The sequence below is a fragment of the Mirounga leonina genome, unplaced genomic scaffold (assembly GCF_011800145.1).
Source record: "Mirounga leonina isolate KUSES-001 unplaced genomic scaffold, KU_Mleo_1.0 Mir_151, whole genome shotgun sequence".
In the NCBI taxonomy this organism is placed as follows: Eukaryota; Metazoa; Chordata; class Mammalia; order Carnivora; family Phocidae; genus Mirounga; species Mirounga leonina.
Window position 1 is genome coordinate 78700097 of NW_023270377.1, and position 17255 is coordinate 78717351.

General features: G+C 38.7%; 1 long non-coding RNA gene across 1 annotated transcript in view; it reads right to left on the reverse strand.

Moving 5' to 3' along the window:
• Window positions 1–17255, reverse strand: part of LOC118012459 — a 117431-nt gene that overhangs the window by 43872 nt on the left and 56304 nt on the right. Inside the window, exon 3 of the long non-coding RNA XR_004679712.1 lies at window positions 12261–12361. This is a non-coding gene — a long non-coding RNA (uncharacterized LOC118012459). The remainder of the gene's footprint in view (window positions 1–12260; window positions 12362–17255) is intronic.

Consider the following 17255-nt stretch of genomic DNA (forward strand, 5'->3'; position numbering starts at 1 on the left):
CTGCACCAGCTTGCATTCCCACCAACAGTGTAGGAGGGTTCCCCTTTCTCCACATCCTTGCCAACATCTGTTGTTTCCTGACTTGTTAATTTTAGCCATTCTGACTGGTATGAAGTGGTATCTCATTATGGTTTTGATTTGTATTTCCCTGATGCCAAGTGATGTTGAGCATTTTTTCATGTGTCTGTTGGTCATTTGGATGTCTTCTTTGGAGAAATATCTGTTCATGTCTTCTGTACATTTCTTGATTGGATTATTTGTTTTCTTTGGGTGTTGAGCTTGGTAAGTTCTTTGCAGATTTTGGATACTGGCCCTGTATCTGATATGTCATTTGCAAATATCTTCTCCCATTCTGTCGGTTGTCTTTTGGTTTTGTCGACTGTCTCCTTTGCTGTGCAAAAGCTTTTTATCTTGATGAAGTCCCAATAGTTCGTTTTTGCCTTTGTTTCCCTTGCCTTTGGAGATGTGTCTAACAAGAAGTTGCTGCAGCCAAGGTCACACAGGTTGCTGCCTGTGTTCTCCTCTAGGATTTCGATGGATTCCTGTCTCACATATAGGTCTTTGATCCATTTTGAGTCTATTTTTGTGTATGGTATAAGAAAATGGTCTAGCTGGGGCGCCTGGGTGGCTCAGTTGGTTAAGCGACTAACTTCGGCTCAGGTCATGATCCTGGAGTCCCGGGATCGAGTCCCACATCGGGCTCCCTGCTCAGCGAGGAGCCTGCTTCTCCCTCTGACCCTCCCCCCTCTCATGTACTCTCTCTCATTCTCACTCTCTCAAATAAATAAATAAATCTTTAAGAAAAAAAAAAAAGAAAATGGTCTAGTTTCATTCTTCTGCATGTGGCTGTCCAATGTTCCAATGCCATTTGTTGAAGAGACTGTCTTTTTTCTATTGGATATTCTTTCTGGCTTTGTTGAAGATTAGTTGACCATAGAGTTGAGGGTCCATTTCTGGGTTAAGTTTTCTAAATTTTCTAAAGAGAATGGGGGGGGGGGGTGCAGAGCAAGACGGCAGAGGAGTCGGAGACCTGGATTTCGTCTGGTCCCAGGAATTCAACAGGATAGGGATCAAACCATTCTGAACACCTACGAACTAAACATGAGATCAAAGAAAGGAATAGCAACAACTCTCTGAACAGAAAAGTGACCACTTTCTGGAAGGTAGGACGTGTGGAGAACTGAATCCGAGGTGATATTTGGGAGGATAGACAGCAGGAGAGGGGGCCTCCGCTTCTGGCAAGTGATACAGCAGTGGAGCACAAAATCGTAACTTTTAGAAGTCCACTCCGCTGAGGGACATCGCTCCAGTGGCTAAGCGGGGGGGTGGGGGGGTGGGGGGGTAGAATCCTCATGGGGACAGTGTGGTCTCAGGACCCTTGGGGATCACAGAAAGACCAGGGGTGCCTGAGTGCGGCAGAGCTCCCAGGTATCGGAGTGGGGAAGCCAGCTGCAGAGACGGAACCGAGGAGTGGGCTCTCAGCTTGGGGTTGCCATAAACCATGATCCGTGGCACAGGTAGGCCACTGCTCCTCCAGCAGGGACCCAACAAGCAGCAGATCCGGGGATACTCCCCTTCCTCACCCAGGAGGAATGGCACGGGAGCGCACCGCAGGGATCTGCTGGGTTTGGAGACTCCAGACGGCATCGTGTGCCAGAGATAGAAATGTTCGATCACAAGCCAGGTGAGCACAGAGTGCAGCTGGAGACCGGGGACATGGGAGTGATTGACTGCTTTTCTCTGGAGGCTCACTGAGGAGTGGGGCCCCAAGTTCTCGGCTCCTCCGGGCGGAGATTGGGAGCTGCCATTTTCACTCTCATCCTCCAAAGCTGTACGGAAAGCTTGCAGGGAACAAAAGCTCCGGAGAGCAAACCCGAGCAGATGACTTAGCCCGGACCGGCAAGGGCGGGGCAATTCCATCTCTGGCAAAGACATTTGGGAACCACGGCAACAGGCCCCTCCCCCAGAAGATCAGCAAGAACAGCCAGCCAAGACCAAGTTGACCGATCAACGAGAACGGCAGAACTCCAGTGCTAGGGGAATACTGCAAATAGAATTCATGGCTTTTTTACCATGATTCTTCAGTCTTTCAAAGTTAATTTTTTTTTAACTGTCCTTTTTTTTTTTTTAATTTTCTTTTTCCCTTTTTCAACCAACATCTTATCAATCCCTTTTTTAAAAAATGCTTTTTATTTTTCATTTTAGAGTCATATTCTACCCCTTCATAGTAGTTACCCTTATTTTTGGTATATATATACATATATATATATATATATATATGTATATGTATATACATATATATATAAGTTGTTCTCTCTGTAAATTTTTGAGATACAGTTTCTTCTAACAGATCAAAATATACCCTAAATCTCTAGTGTATGGTTTGTTCTACTCTCCTGCCTGATCACATTCTCTCGCTTTTTTTTTTAAATCCTCTTCTTTCTTTTTTCAACCAACTTCTTATCTTATCAATTCCTTTTACAAAATCTTTTATAATTTTCATCTTTACAGTCATATTCCATCCCTTCATCATATTAACCCTTATTTTTATACATATATAAGTTTTTATTTCTTTAAAATTTGGGGAGGCACTTTCTTCTAACAGACCAAAATATGCCCAAAATCTAGTGTGTGTCATTGATCTATGCACCAGCCTGATCATATTTGATCATATTGGTTTTTTTGTTTTGTTTTTTGTTTGTTTTTATCTTTTCTTTTTCTTTTTTCTCTCTAACCCTTTCTTTTCCCCCAGTTTCAGGTCTTTTCTGATTTGTTTAGTGTATATTTTCTGGGGACATTGTTACCCTGTTAGCATTTTGTTCTCTCATTCATCTATTCTCCTCAGGACAAAATGACAAGATGGAAAAAAATCACCTCAACAAAAAGAACAAGAGGCAGTACTGACTGCCAGGGACTTAATCAATATGGACATTAGTAAGATGTAGGAAATAGAGTTCAGAATGATGATTTTAAAGATACTAGCTGGGCTTGAAAAAAGCATGGAAGTTATTAGAGAAACCCCTTCTGGAGAAATAAAAGAACTAAAATCTAACCAAGTCGAAATCAAAAAGGCTATTAATGAGGTGCAATAAAAAATGGAGGCTCTAACTGCTAGGATAAATGAGGCAGAAGAGAGAATTAGTGATATAGAAGCCCAAATGATGGAAAATAAAGAAGCTTAGAAAAAGAGAGATAAACAACTACTGGATCACGAGGGCAGAATTCGAGAGATAAGGGATACCATAAGACAAAACAACATTAGAATAATTGGGATCCCAGAAGAAGAAGAAAGAGAGAGAGGGGCAGAAGGTATACTGGAGCAAATTACAGCAGAGAACTTCCCTAATTTGGGGAAGGAAACGGGCATCAAAATCCAGGAGGCACAGAGAATCCCTCTCAAAATCAATAAAAATAGGTCAACACCCCAACATCTAATAGTAAAACTTAGGAGTCTCAGAGACAAAGAGAAAATCCTGAAAGCAGCCCAGGAGAAGAGATCTGTAACCTACAATGGAGGAAACATTAGACTGGCAACAGACCTATCGACAGAGACCTGGCAGGCCAGAAAGGACTGGCAGGATATATTCAGAGCACTAAATGAGAAAAATATGCAGCCAAGAATACTATATCCAGCTAGGCTGTCATTGAAAATTGAAGGAGAGATAAAAAGCTTCCAGGACAAACAAAAACTAAAGGAATTTGCAAACACGAAACCAGCCCTACAAGAAATCTTGAAAGGGGTCCTCTAAGCAAAGAGAGAGCCTAAAAGCAACATACACCACAAAGGAACACAGACAATATACAGTAAGAGTCACCTTACAGGCAATACAATGGCACTAAATTCATATCCTTCAATAGTTACCCTGACTGTAAATGGGCTAAATGCCCCAATCAAAAGACACAGGCTATCAGATTGGATAAAAAAAAAAAAAGACCCATCGATATGCTGTCTGCAAGAGACTCATTTTAGACGCAAAGACATCCCCAGATTGAAAGTGAAGGGGTGGAAAACCATTTACCATGCTAATGGACACCGAAAGAAAGCTGGGGTGGCAATCCTTATATCAGACAAATTAGATTTTAAAACAAATACTATAAGAGATGAGGAAGGACACTATATCATACTTAAAGGGTCTGTCCAACAAGAAGATCTAACAATTGTAAATATCTATGCCCCTAACATGGGAGCAGCCAATTATATAAGGCAATTAGTAACAAAAGCAAAGAAACACATCGACAACAATACAATAATAGTGGGGACTTTAACACCCCCCTCACTGAAATGGACAGATCATCTAAGATCAACAAGGAAATAAAGACTTTATTTTTTTTTAATTTTTTTTTTAAGATTTTATTTATTGAGAGAGAGAATGAGAGAGAGCATGAGGGGGGGAGGGTCAGAAGGAGAAGCAGACTCCTTGCCGAGCAGGGAGCCCGATGCGGGACTCGATCCCGGGACTCCAGGATCATACCTGAGCCGAAGGCAGCTGCCCAACCAACTGAGCCACCCAGGCGCCCCGGAAATAAAGACTTTAAATGACACACTGGACCAAATAGAGTTCACATATATATTCAGAACATTCCATCCCAAAGCAACAGAATACACATTCTTCTCTAGTGCCCATGGAATATTCTCCAAAATAAACCACATCCTAGGTCACAAATCAGGTCTCAACTGGTACCAAAAGATTGGGATCATTATCTGCCTATTTTCAGACCACAGTGCTTTGAAACTAGAACTCAATCACAAGAGGAAAGTTGGAAAGAACTCAAATACATGGAGGCTAAAGAGCATCCTACTAAAGAATGAATGGGTCAACCAGGAAATTAAAGAAGAATTAAAAAAATTCATGGAAACCAATGAAAATGAAAACACAGCTGTTCAAAATCTTTGGGATACAGCAAAGGCAGTCCCAAGAGGAAAGTATATAGCAATACAAGCCTTTCTCAAGAAACAAGAAAGGTCTCAAATACACAACCTAACCCTACACCTAAAGGAGCTGGAGAAAGAACAGCAAATAAAGCCTAAACCCAGCAGGAGAAGAGAAATAATAAAGATCAGAGCAGAAGTCAATGAAATAGAAACCAAAAGAACAGTAGAACAGATCAACGAAACTAGGAGCTGGTTTTTGAAAGAATTAACAAGATTGATAAACCCCTGGCCAGACTTATCAAAAAGAAAAGAGAAAGGACCCAAATCAACAAAATCATGAATGAAAGCGGAGAGATCACAACCAACACCAAAAAATACAAACAATTATAAGAACATATTATGAGAAGCTATATGCCAGCAAATTAGATATCCTGGAAGAAATGGATTTATTCCTAGAGATGTATCAACAACCAAAACTGAACCAGGAAGAAATAGAAAACCTGAACTGACCTATAACCACTAAGGAAATTGAAGCAGTGATCAAAAATCTCCCAACAAACAAAAGCCCAGGGCCAGATGGCTTCCCAGGGGAATTCTACCAAATATTTAAAGAAGAATTAATACCTATTCTTCTGAAACTGTTCCAAAAAATAGAAATGGAAGGAAAACTTCCAAACTCGTTTTATGAGGACACCGTTACCTTGATCCCCAAACCAGACAAACACCCCATCAAAAAGAATTACAGACCAATATCCCTGATGAACATGGATGCAAAAATTCTCACCAAAATACTAGCCAATAGGATCCAACAGTACCTTAAAAGGATTATTCACCACGACCAAGTGGGATTTATCCCTGGGCTGCAAGGTTGGTTCAACATCTGCAAATCAATCAATGTGATACAATACATTAATAAAAGAAAGGACAAGAACCATATGATCCTTTCAATAGATGCAGAAAAAGCATTTGACAAAGTACAGCATCCTTTCTTGATCAAAACTCTTCAGAGTATAGGCACAGAGGGTACATACCTTAATATCATAAAAGCCATCTATGAAAAACCCACAGCGAATATCATTCCCAATGGGGAAAAACTGAGAGCTTTCCCCCTAAGGTCAGGAACACGGCAGGGATGTCCACTATCACCACTGTTATTCAACAGAGTATTAGAAATCCTAGCCACAGCAATCAGACAACAAAAAGAAATCAAAGACATCCAAATTGGCAAAGAAGAAGTCAAACTCTCACTCTTTGTAGATGATATGATACTTTATGTGGAAAACCCCAAAGACTCCACCCCAAAACTGCTAGAACTCATACAGGAATTCAGTAAAGTGGCAGGATATAAAATCAATGCACAGAAGTCAGTGGCATTCCTATACACCAACAACAAGACAGAAGAAAGAGAAATTAAGGAGTCGATCCCATTTACAATTGCACCCAAAACTGTAAGATACCTAGGAATAAATCTAACTAAAGAGGCAAAGAATCTGTACTCAGAAAACTATAAAACACTCATGAAAGAAAATGAGGAAGACACAAAGAAATGGAAAAATGTTCCATGCTCATGGACTGGAAGAACAAATATTGTGAAGATGTCAATTACCTGGAGCAATCTACACATTCAATGCAATCCCCATCAAAATACCATCCATTTTTTTTTCAAAGAAATGGAACAAATAATCCTAAAATTCGTAGGGAACCAGAAAAGATCCCGAATAGCCAGAGAAATGTTGAAAAAGAAAAGCAAAGCTGGCGGCATCACAATTCCGGACTTCCAGCTCTATTACAAAGCTGTCATCATCAAGACAGTATGGTACTGGCACAAAAACAGACACAAAAATCAATGAAACAGAATAGAGAGCCCAGAAATGGACCCTCAACTCTATGGTCAACTAATCTTCGACAAAGCAGGAAAGAATGTCCAATGGAAAAAAGACAGTCTCTTCAACAAATGATGTTGGGAAAATTGGACAGCCACATGCAGAAGACTGAAACTGGACCATTTCCTTACACCACACACAAAAATAGACTCAAAATGGTTGAAAGACCTAAATGTGAGACAGGAGTCCATCAAAATCCTAAAGGAGAACACAGGCAGCAACCTCTTCGACCTCAGCCACAGCGACTTCTTCCTAGAAACATCACCAAAGGCAAGGGCAGCAAAGGCAAAAATGAACTATTGGGACCTCATCAAGATAAAAAGCTTTTGCACAGCAAAAGAAACAGTCAACAAGGGCACCTGGATGGCTCAGTTGGTTAAGCGACTGCCTTCGGCTCAGGTCATGATCCTGGAGTCCCAGGATCGAGTCCTGTATCAGGCTCCCTGCTCGGCAGGGAGTCTGCTTCTCCCTCTGACCCTCCCCCCTCTCCTGCTCTCTCTCTCTCATTCTCTCTCTCAAATAAATAAATAAAATCTTTAAAAAAAAATAAATAAATAAACAGTCAACAAAACCAAAAGACAACCAACAGAATGGGAGAAGATATTTACAAATGACATATCAGATAAAGGGCTAGTATCCAGAATCTGTAAAGAACTTCTTAAACTCAACACCCAAAGAACAAATGATCCAATCAAGAAATGGGCAGAAGACATGAACAGACATTTTTCCAAAGAAGACATCCCAATGGCCAACAGACACATGAAAAAGTGCTCAACATCGCTCGGCATCAGGGAAATCCAAATCAAAACCTCAGCGAGATATCACCTCACACCAGTCAGAATGGCTAAAATGAACAAGTCAGGAAACGACAGATGTTGGCGGGGATGCGGAGAAAAGGGAACCCTCCTACACTGTTGGTGGGAATGCAAGCTGGTGCAGCCACTCTGGAAAACAGTATGGAGGTTCTTCAAAAAATTGAAAATAGAGCTACCATACGATCCAGCAATTGCACTACTGGGTGTTTACCCCAAAGATACAAATGTAGGGATCTGACGGGGTACGTGCACCCCGATGTTTATAGCAACAATGTCCACAATAGCCAAACTGTGGAAAGGGCCAAGATGTCCATTGACAGATGAATGGATAAAGAAGATGTGGTATATATATACAATGGAATATTATGCAGCCATCAAAAGGAATGAGAGCTTGCCATTTGCAACGACGTGCATGGAACTGGAGAGTGTTATGCTGAGTGAAATATGTCAATCAGAGAAAGACATGTATCATATGACCTCACTGATATGAGGAATTCTTAATCTCAGGAAACAAACTGAGGGTTGCTGGAGTGGTGGGGGGTGGGAGAGGTGGGGTGGCTGGGTGATAGACATTGGGGAGGGTACGTGCTATGGTGAGCACTGTGAATTGTGCAAAACTGTTGAATCACAGATCTGTACCTCTGAAACAAATAATACATTATATGTTAAAAAAAAAAAAAGAAGAGGAAGATAGCAGGAGGGGAAGAATGAGGGGGGGAATCGCAGGGGGAGATGAACCACGAGAGACAATGGACTCTGAGAACAAACTGTGGGTTTTAGAGGAGAGGGGGGTGGGAGGATGGTTTAGCCTAGTGATGGGTATTAGGGAGGGCACATTCTGCATGAAGCACTGGGTGTTATACACAAACAATGAATCATGTAATACTACATCAAAAACTAATGATGTAATGTATGGTGATTAACATAACATAATAATAAAAAAATAAAAATAAAAGTAAATAAGGAGAATGTATTTCTTTTATAGACCCAAAGAAAAATAATTTTGTTTTTTGTTTTTTGAGAGAGAGAGAGAGAGCACACATGTGTGCAAGAGCAGGTGAGGAGGGGCAGAGAGAGAGGGATAGAGAGAATCCCAAGCAGGTTCCACACTCAGCATGGAGACGAACACAGGGCTTGATCTCATGACCTGAGTCAAAATCAAGAGTTGGACACTTAATGAACTGAGCCACCCAGGTGCCCTGTAAAAGAGTTTTTTTAAGGCAAAGATAAAAATCATTTTAATATTGAAGTCACTAGAGGTCTGTTTCATCCAAATTAATCTTCACTTAGATGTCCTCTAATACAGACCAAATCTCTATATATAAAAAACTGCCTAACTTTAATAGTAGAGTATTTGATTTATTACATCGAAATGTATATTTACAAAAATAAACATCTTTTTTTTTTTTACTTTAGTCCTTAGAGTTGTAATTCACAAATAATTTATGGATGTTTGTCACCATCTTTATTGTAATAATATGTCATTCCCTATAAATTTCACATTCGTAATACAATGGTAGAAAAGGTACAGAAGATCTTTGGATGTATTTCTTAGAAAACTCACATTAATAACAACACTACAGATCTTCCCTAGGCTCCCTTATTTGGTGTTTCATGTCTAAGAGTGCATCTAATCTGAAAACAAAACTAATCTGCAGAGACCTTGTAATTTATCTTTTTCCATGATTACAATTTCTAATCTAACAAGCAGCAGTTCAAATTGCACTCTGATCCAAATGATCAATAGCTGTGCGTGACCCGTTAGATGTGCGAAAAGTAAATCGTTTTTGGATAAGGGCTGTCCAAATGAAAAGCATATAATTACCATCTATTAACATATATTGAAGCCAATAACACAAAAATGCAAAATGTGTAACATACAACCTATCAGAATTCCAGTGACTATGATGTTAAGGTTAGATCTCATATTTTACATATGGATTAGTACCAAATTACGATTTATGTCTTTAAGTGTTTATTATTAATAAGGTTGACCTTAGGCTACACAATGGATAAGTTTGTAAATAAAATACATTTAATTTCAGATTCCATCCTTTTTTGTATGTGTGCGCTTCCTTAACATAAAAGTTTCACTACCTATTATAGGAAGTAGCCATAGTCAATGAGTAAAAGGATAATTAAATCAGTTTGATAAGAAAATAATGCTAAACATCTAGCTTACTTTTCATGTTTTCCTGCAAATAAAAAGCTTATATAGTTGTAGATGCATAAAATTACATAAAGAAGAGAACTTATATAAAAATGAGTCCAATTTTCTACCCTCAGTGTCAGAGAGAATAGCAATGAGGTTCTCCAAACATCCCATGGTAACGCCTTCCAATATTTAACAATGCAGGCTTTGGAAATTTTTCTTCATGAAAACCTTAAATACCTAGCGTTCTAAGGTAAACCTAGACAAGTAACATTTTATGTCATATTTCTCAGTCTCCCTTGTGGCTGGGCTTTGTGACTGCATTCAGAACAGTGGGATATAAGATAATGTAATCTACTTCCAGATCTGTCCTTCAAAACACCTAATGGATCCTCGAGGCATTCCACTGCTGTGATGAGATCACATGGTCCAAATGAAAAGCATATAATTACTTAGATAGGATGCAAGAGTATCACCCAGCTGCATGGACTTTACATGAGCCAAAAATAAATTTTTATTACAGTAAGCCTCTGAAGCTTCTGGGTGTGCCTATGATTGCATCATACCCTGGCCTATTTGGGTTCATTTCAGGTATGAGCACAATGAGAAAAATTTTCCAACAGTCACTCCCATTTCCATCGTCTCCTGACTCAGGTTCTTCTTTCATTCAACAGTGTTGTAATTCAGGGTCAGCATCCTGTCCTCCTGTTCCTTAGATTTCTTTTTCTCCCTCCACACTTACAGATTTAGCCCCTAGTCTTTCCTCATTTGTATTTGTATCATTCTGTTTTCTCGGGATCCTAAATTTTAATTCTCAAGCCCCATTATTCCTCTTGCTCCAAAAGTAGGTTTGAGCAATTTGCTCTTTACATGTCTGTGCATCTTTGCATGGAGGGGATAATTCCCTCTTCTCACCATGCTCTGGAGATATGGAAGCCATCTTATGGGAGACATTATGTGTCTGTTTTTAACCTGGGCAGGACCAGAGGGGCAGAAAAGTCAAGTCTTCTGCTTCAATAGATTTCTCTCTTGTTGGAAAGAGGAGTATGAAGCTCTCTTTTCTGGTCTTCTTGGGGTAGGGCTAAGGCTCTTATCTAAAGTCACTGCCTTTGCTTCTCCTATGATTGTTCTACTGGTGAAGGTATTTCCAAAAAAGCCTATTAAAAATACAGGGAAATCTAAATAACTTCCACCTTCTAGTCCTAGTTTTAGTGCTTTAACCTTCTGAGTGAGTGCTTGAAGAGATTTCCCCCATTTTCTTTGCATCAAGGCTCCTTTCTCTAACCTTTCTCTAAGTGATCATTTGATGAGATTTCCCCCACTTTCTCTCAAGTAAGATTCCACTTTTTTTCCCTATCTTTTCACACAGGAACCATTTCAACAAACCTGCCATGTAGAACTAAAGTCTTTCGAGCAAGATAAAGATTAGCCTGACCTTTCTTACATCAATTAATCAATATGGTTACACCACAGATTTACCTTTAACCTTGGTTTTTCCACAGTACAATATTAAAGCATGATTTGTGAGGTTGCTCCATTTTATATATGGTTAATAACAACCCTCTGTCTGTGGCTTTGATAAAGTGTCAGAGCACAACGCAACACAGGAGGGAAAGGAGGCTTTTATTGTCTTCATCAAAAACGGCTCTGTAAATCTAAGATTGGAGCAGCAATATGGCAAAGCTGGCTGACTGAAATTAACTGCTGGGCTCTGTTTGCAGATTCGAGCTGCTGGAAAGGCCATTGTTTGGGAATGCTCTGAAGGGCTGAATCATTTGATCTGAATTTCAGATAGGAATATGTCATCTGTTGCCAGTGTCAATACCCTCTTCCTCAGTACTGAAGCTTATCCCCAAGACAAACAAGAAAGGTTTGCTCTACTCTATCCCGAACCCCCAATTGCCACTTTGCTTTCTGCCTTAATCTGTTTCACAGGTAAAGAATTTAGAGAAGGCAAAAATGCTGATGGATCTCCAGATACTGGTCAAGTCCCTTCACTGAATCCATTTAATGGCAGAAAACACTACCATTATGTCCTCTGCAGGGTCTTTATAGACAGCTTTTTCCACCAAACCCCAATGTGTTTAGCTGTTTGTCTCGGAAAAGAATTATAGAATCTCCTTTTGAATGTGCCATCCAGCTCTAATGCTTTACAAATGAGGAAACTGAGCCCCAGAAAATGACAGGTTCAGGCCCAGGATTCATAGAAACTTAGTGGCAGACTTACCTTAGAAATCAGTGCAGTTTCTCCCCCAAATGCCTAGCTAACACATTAGTTCTTAAGAATGCATTTAATTCTGGGGCGCCTGGGTGGCTCAGTTGGTTAGGCGACTGCCTTCGACTCAGGTCATGATCCTGGAGTCCCGGGATCGAGTCCCACATCGGGCTCCCTGCTCGGCAGGGAGACTGCTTCTCCCTCTGACCCTCCTCCCTCTCATGCTCTCTGTCTCTCATTCTCTCTGTCTCAAATAAATAAATAAAATCTTTTAAAAAAAAAAAGAATGCATTTAATTCTGTGATGGTATCTACAAACTTACCACTTCCACAGAAGCCAATAAAACTTCACGTGGAGTCTGTACATTTTCTTGGGGTTTGCTTGGCAGTGTTCCATTGTCACCTGGCCATCTGGAAGTACCACCTTGAATCAGAAAAAAAATTCTAATTATAGCTCTGCCACTTACTAGTTGTGTGACTTCTGCCTTACCACTACCTTAAAAAAATAAAACAGCCACCTCATGGGGCTGTCCAGAAGGTTGAAAAATTAATTCATATAAAGCACTGAAAACAGTATCTGGCACATGTAAGTACAATACAAATGTTAGCTCTTATTATTCTTCCCATTCTTAGATTCTTCAGTGAATCTGGGGCATTTTATGTTATTTTTTTCCTTCATAAATCCTAAGTGTTTTATAATTCTTGATTCTTTTACAGTGGACATATTGTAGAGTTCCTCAAGTTCATTTTGAACATTCACATAGGGAGCATTTGGAAGAGGTGCCTTTTTTTATGAACTGAAAAACAAAAACAAATCACCAACATCTGTCATTGCACTCATATTCTGCTTCTTTTTGGGTGATTCACAAACACTTAAGCAATCTCACTCCCAGGACATGATGCCAGAGGTTGTTGAATGAATTTCACTTTACAGTAAACCTTTAAAGGATGCAAAGCACCACAGAATGTCAAGATCAAGTTCCCTGTGATCAGTACACGAAGTGAACTTTATTATGGATTCTATGATGTTCCCAATGGCAATTTAATCATTCAGCTTCCTTTTAATAACAGAGCAGTACCTTTCTCTGGAACCTGGTTTGACCGATCATTAAAATGTGTCTGGTGTAGTCTAGGAACACTCGTAGATACTGTGAGATCCTAGGCTCTAATCACAGATTTGAGTTGACTATATTTGCTTTTCTTGCATTTAGCTAAATGAAACTTCTTATTTTAAGGAAGTCTTTTTCAATAGTATGGGCCACTACTTAATAAAGTGCTGTTGATTCAAATATAAATTCATTTTTTATATGAAATTTGAAATTATATGATGGTTTAAATAATACAGAGTAAGGGTAAAATTAAGTGGAAAATCATGTGGCACCAAACATAGTTTAGACTTGCTCAGTTTCCGAATTGACGATGATTGTTTAAGGAATTAGCAGACCCTAAAGACATTATCTTCTTAGTGATTCCTGGATGCCATTATTTTTCAGCATTATTTTTCATTTCATTTTTCAGTGAGATTTGTATGAGTGTGTGTGTGTGTGTGCGTGTGTGTGTAAATGGTGTAATGCAGACTCCGTAGTATAATCCTTTTGCAAACTGGTCTAGAGTATTTGAAAGACAATACTATTATGGGAAATATGATATGAATTTTGTTTGACACAAAGCAATAACTATGTATTGTTTAGGGGGTTTGTTTTTGTTTTTTAAATAGGGACATACAATCACTATCAATTCTGTTCAATATTCACCAAAACAAACCAATCAGACATATTTTGTATAGTTTTATCCCTGATGCCCAAGGAGACGTTGGCATTACACCTTGGCTACACTGGCACTAACCACAGAGGGAGAAAGACTGAATGAGACTGAAGTCCAAGCTAGACACAAAAGTTAGGGGCTGTCAAGGCTTAACTGCCATAACCTTTTCCTTTCCTCTGTTTTAAGAATCTACCTAGAGGACTGTTTGTCATTCCCAGTTAGGACTAGGTTACCTTAGCAGATGAGTTCTGAAAACAACGAGCATGAAGTTTGAAAATAAAATTCAAGGATATTCTTAATAAGGTTATATACTGTTAATCCATGCTTTTCTGCCAAGTAGTGTCTCAAATGCCTCTTTGGGGATTTACTCTATTTCAGAAGAATGGAGAATATAAATATTTAAGTAGGTGGAGATTTTGTCATTGACCTAAGGAAGTTTACATTCTGTTTAGATAGTAGTCTTAGAAATGTTATTATTTTATAGAATGGATAGACACAGGAATGCAAAGAAAAGCAATAAAGTCACCTTTTTTTTGGTCTAATGGAGTTCTCAAAGATTAAAAGGCATGATAACCATTACTGTAGGAGTGTGGAAATGGCCATTTTCAAACATTGCTAAAGGGAGTATAAATTGCTCCTTTCCTTAAGGGAGGGAATTTGGCATTATATATTAAGAAACAGAGAAGTATATAAACACCAACTCATATGTTTTACTCCTAAGGAATTATCCTAAGGATGTAATTGGCCAAGTGCACAAAGGTGTATATGCAAGAGTCTATAGTTCATAAAAGTAAAAAATCAGAAACAATATAAATATCCAATAAGGGTTATTTTAATCAGATACCTACATAGCTGATAGAAATGATTATGTAGACATACACTAACCAATTTGGAAAGATATTTTGTATGATAATTAATTAAAAATACCACATTATAAACCAAACTGTGATACTGCTCTCAGAGGAAAAAAAGAGTATATAGATAGGGATGAGTTGAAGATATGCACCAAAATGTTACTTGTGATTGTCTTTGAATATTGAGTATTCAGGAAATTTATATTTATTTCTACTTCCTAATGTTTTTATAATTAATATGTATTACTTGAGTATACATCTTTTTAAAAAAATTAAAAATGGGATATATTTTTGAAGGGAATTGACGGCATTTGGCGATATAATGATGTCATCATATTTACTTCAATTCACTGGAATGAAAATATTGTATCATGCCATCTGATTTGTATGCTATTGTTATGAACTTTTTAAAACAAAGGCTTTACCTTAAAGAGAGTGGAACTGCAAGAAGGAGGAAAGGGGGATGGAGAGAAGAGAGAGGGAGGGAATGATTTAATTTCATGTAACAGGGCTTTGCAGGCTTGAAACTGTCACATCTAAGTTGAACTCGTGGCTATTACTCTTGGGGTTTGTTTAAACTTGTAAGAACCACTTTTACTCCCTTACGTTTCAAGATTTTTATCTGTAAATTGAAACTCATAGTATTATTCACAGGATTGTTATGAAGATTAAGTAAGAGGCATAAGTCAAAGTTGCCCTTCTCATAAAAGGTATGCAATAGATGCCTACAGTGAGCAGGTAACAGGTACTAGATGCAGAACTACACACTTTACATTATCACATTTGATTGTCACAATGACCCTATCACACAGGATTTTATCTCTATTTTTCAGATGAGGAAATAGGTTTGTCGAGAATTTAAGTAACCTGCTCAAAGCTAGAGGGCTGGAAAGAGGCAGGTGGAGACTGCCATGAAACTGCCCAAAATGGACGCTCCATATTAAATAGTGACAAACTAACTCAGTTCCTCTTTCCCTTCCCTCCAGAAAAGAGAAAAGCAGATCACTTAAACTCAAATTGTTTCCTGAAAAATGTTTAGTCATTCAAATTCTCCATAAAACTCATTCCGCTCTATAAATTAGCCTTGAAAACATTCAGGTCCAGAGGAAAGATAGCTGAAAGACAACATATGCTATTTCCTATATATTCTTACAGAAACTTCCACTTCTGAAATAAATTTTTTCTGTATTATTTTTCATTGCAAATTTAATCTGATCCTTATACCCACACACCAATTATATTTCTCTGCAAATACTCTCTAATACCACCCAAAAGGATAACTTTCTGGTTTTTCTTATGTCGTTTTCTTTTTCAATTCAACCTGTACTATATTACAATAGAATACTTTTTATCTCAGATATGTTTAGAAATAATGATGCTTCAAGAATACAGAAATCTCAACTACAAAATAACATGATTTAAAATAATAGACTTGAGGGGCGCCTGGTTGGCTCAGTCAGTTAAACGTCTGCCTTCAGCTCAGGTCATGATCCCAGGGTCCTGGGATGGAGCCCAGCTGAGCAGGGAGCCTGCTTCTCCCTCTCCCTCTGCCACTCTGCCTGCTTGTGCTCCCTCTCTCTCTTTCTCTCAAATAAATAAATAAAATATCTTAAAAAAATAAAATAATAGACTTGATTCAGGCCAAAAATATTGTTTGTAGTCTTATCAATTTTTCTTTCATTATACACTGTATATAAATATGTATAAGCATAATCATAATTCAGTGCTTTAAAAGGGCTGTTATGTATCAGACAAATGACCAAGAACAATCACAACTAGGATATACCATGAAATATGACTGTGACACTACTGTTGTTAGGATATTCAGATGAAAGTCACTGTATGGGAATTTTAGAACTTATTAGGTCAACATGGTGCTATCAAACAGTTCCTCCCACCTACAAAACTCACCATCACATGAACCACAGAAGTGTGTATTGTTAGAAAGAAGATCAATTAAAATCCTTTTAAGACACTGTGCATTAGGTGCTTCCAATATTTAAACTTCTGGAAAAGCACATTCTCTTCTCTTTCTGTTACTTTACTTACACTCTTCACACCATCTATAAACCCCATGCTACAATCCTTACACTTTCTGCATGTCAAAATTATACTCATCCTCTTTACACATGGCATTTCTTTCATGGAGAACTACTGGTGTCCTATTGCCTCGTGAACCAGATTTCTTCCTCCTCTGCACCTCCGCAGAGCAGCCTTTATCTCTCACGTCATTTGGCATATTCTATCTTCCCTACAGGTCCACCATCCCTAGCCAAAAATTTGGAAATTTTAGAAAAGTAGTACCATAGCATCAACTGTGGACTACACAGCATGTCCAGCAGTGAGGTGCTCAGCAGTTGAAAAATGACCATATTAATAACATGATCTTCTTAATTGTACACTTAGAAGGCTACATTTTCACCTGATGAAAGGAAGGGATCTATACACAAATAATCAAAGAGGAAAGCTGTCTTTACCCCAAAGCCAAAATCTCCTGTGTGAAGAGAAAAGGTTTCTTCAGAGAAATTTCAGTGTGCTCAGAGACCTGGTATCTGGAGTCAGTCATTTCTTCCAAAGTATCACTTGAGAAGAGATTGTCTAAGTTGAGAATCAGGGGGCTATGAAATCCCTTAGATCATACAACTTCATACAACAAAATAAACATGAGGCAAAAAGCTCTGTAAGTACCTAGACTAAGTC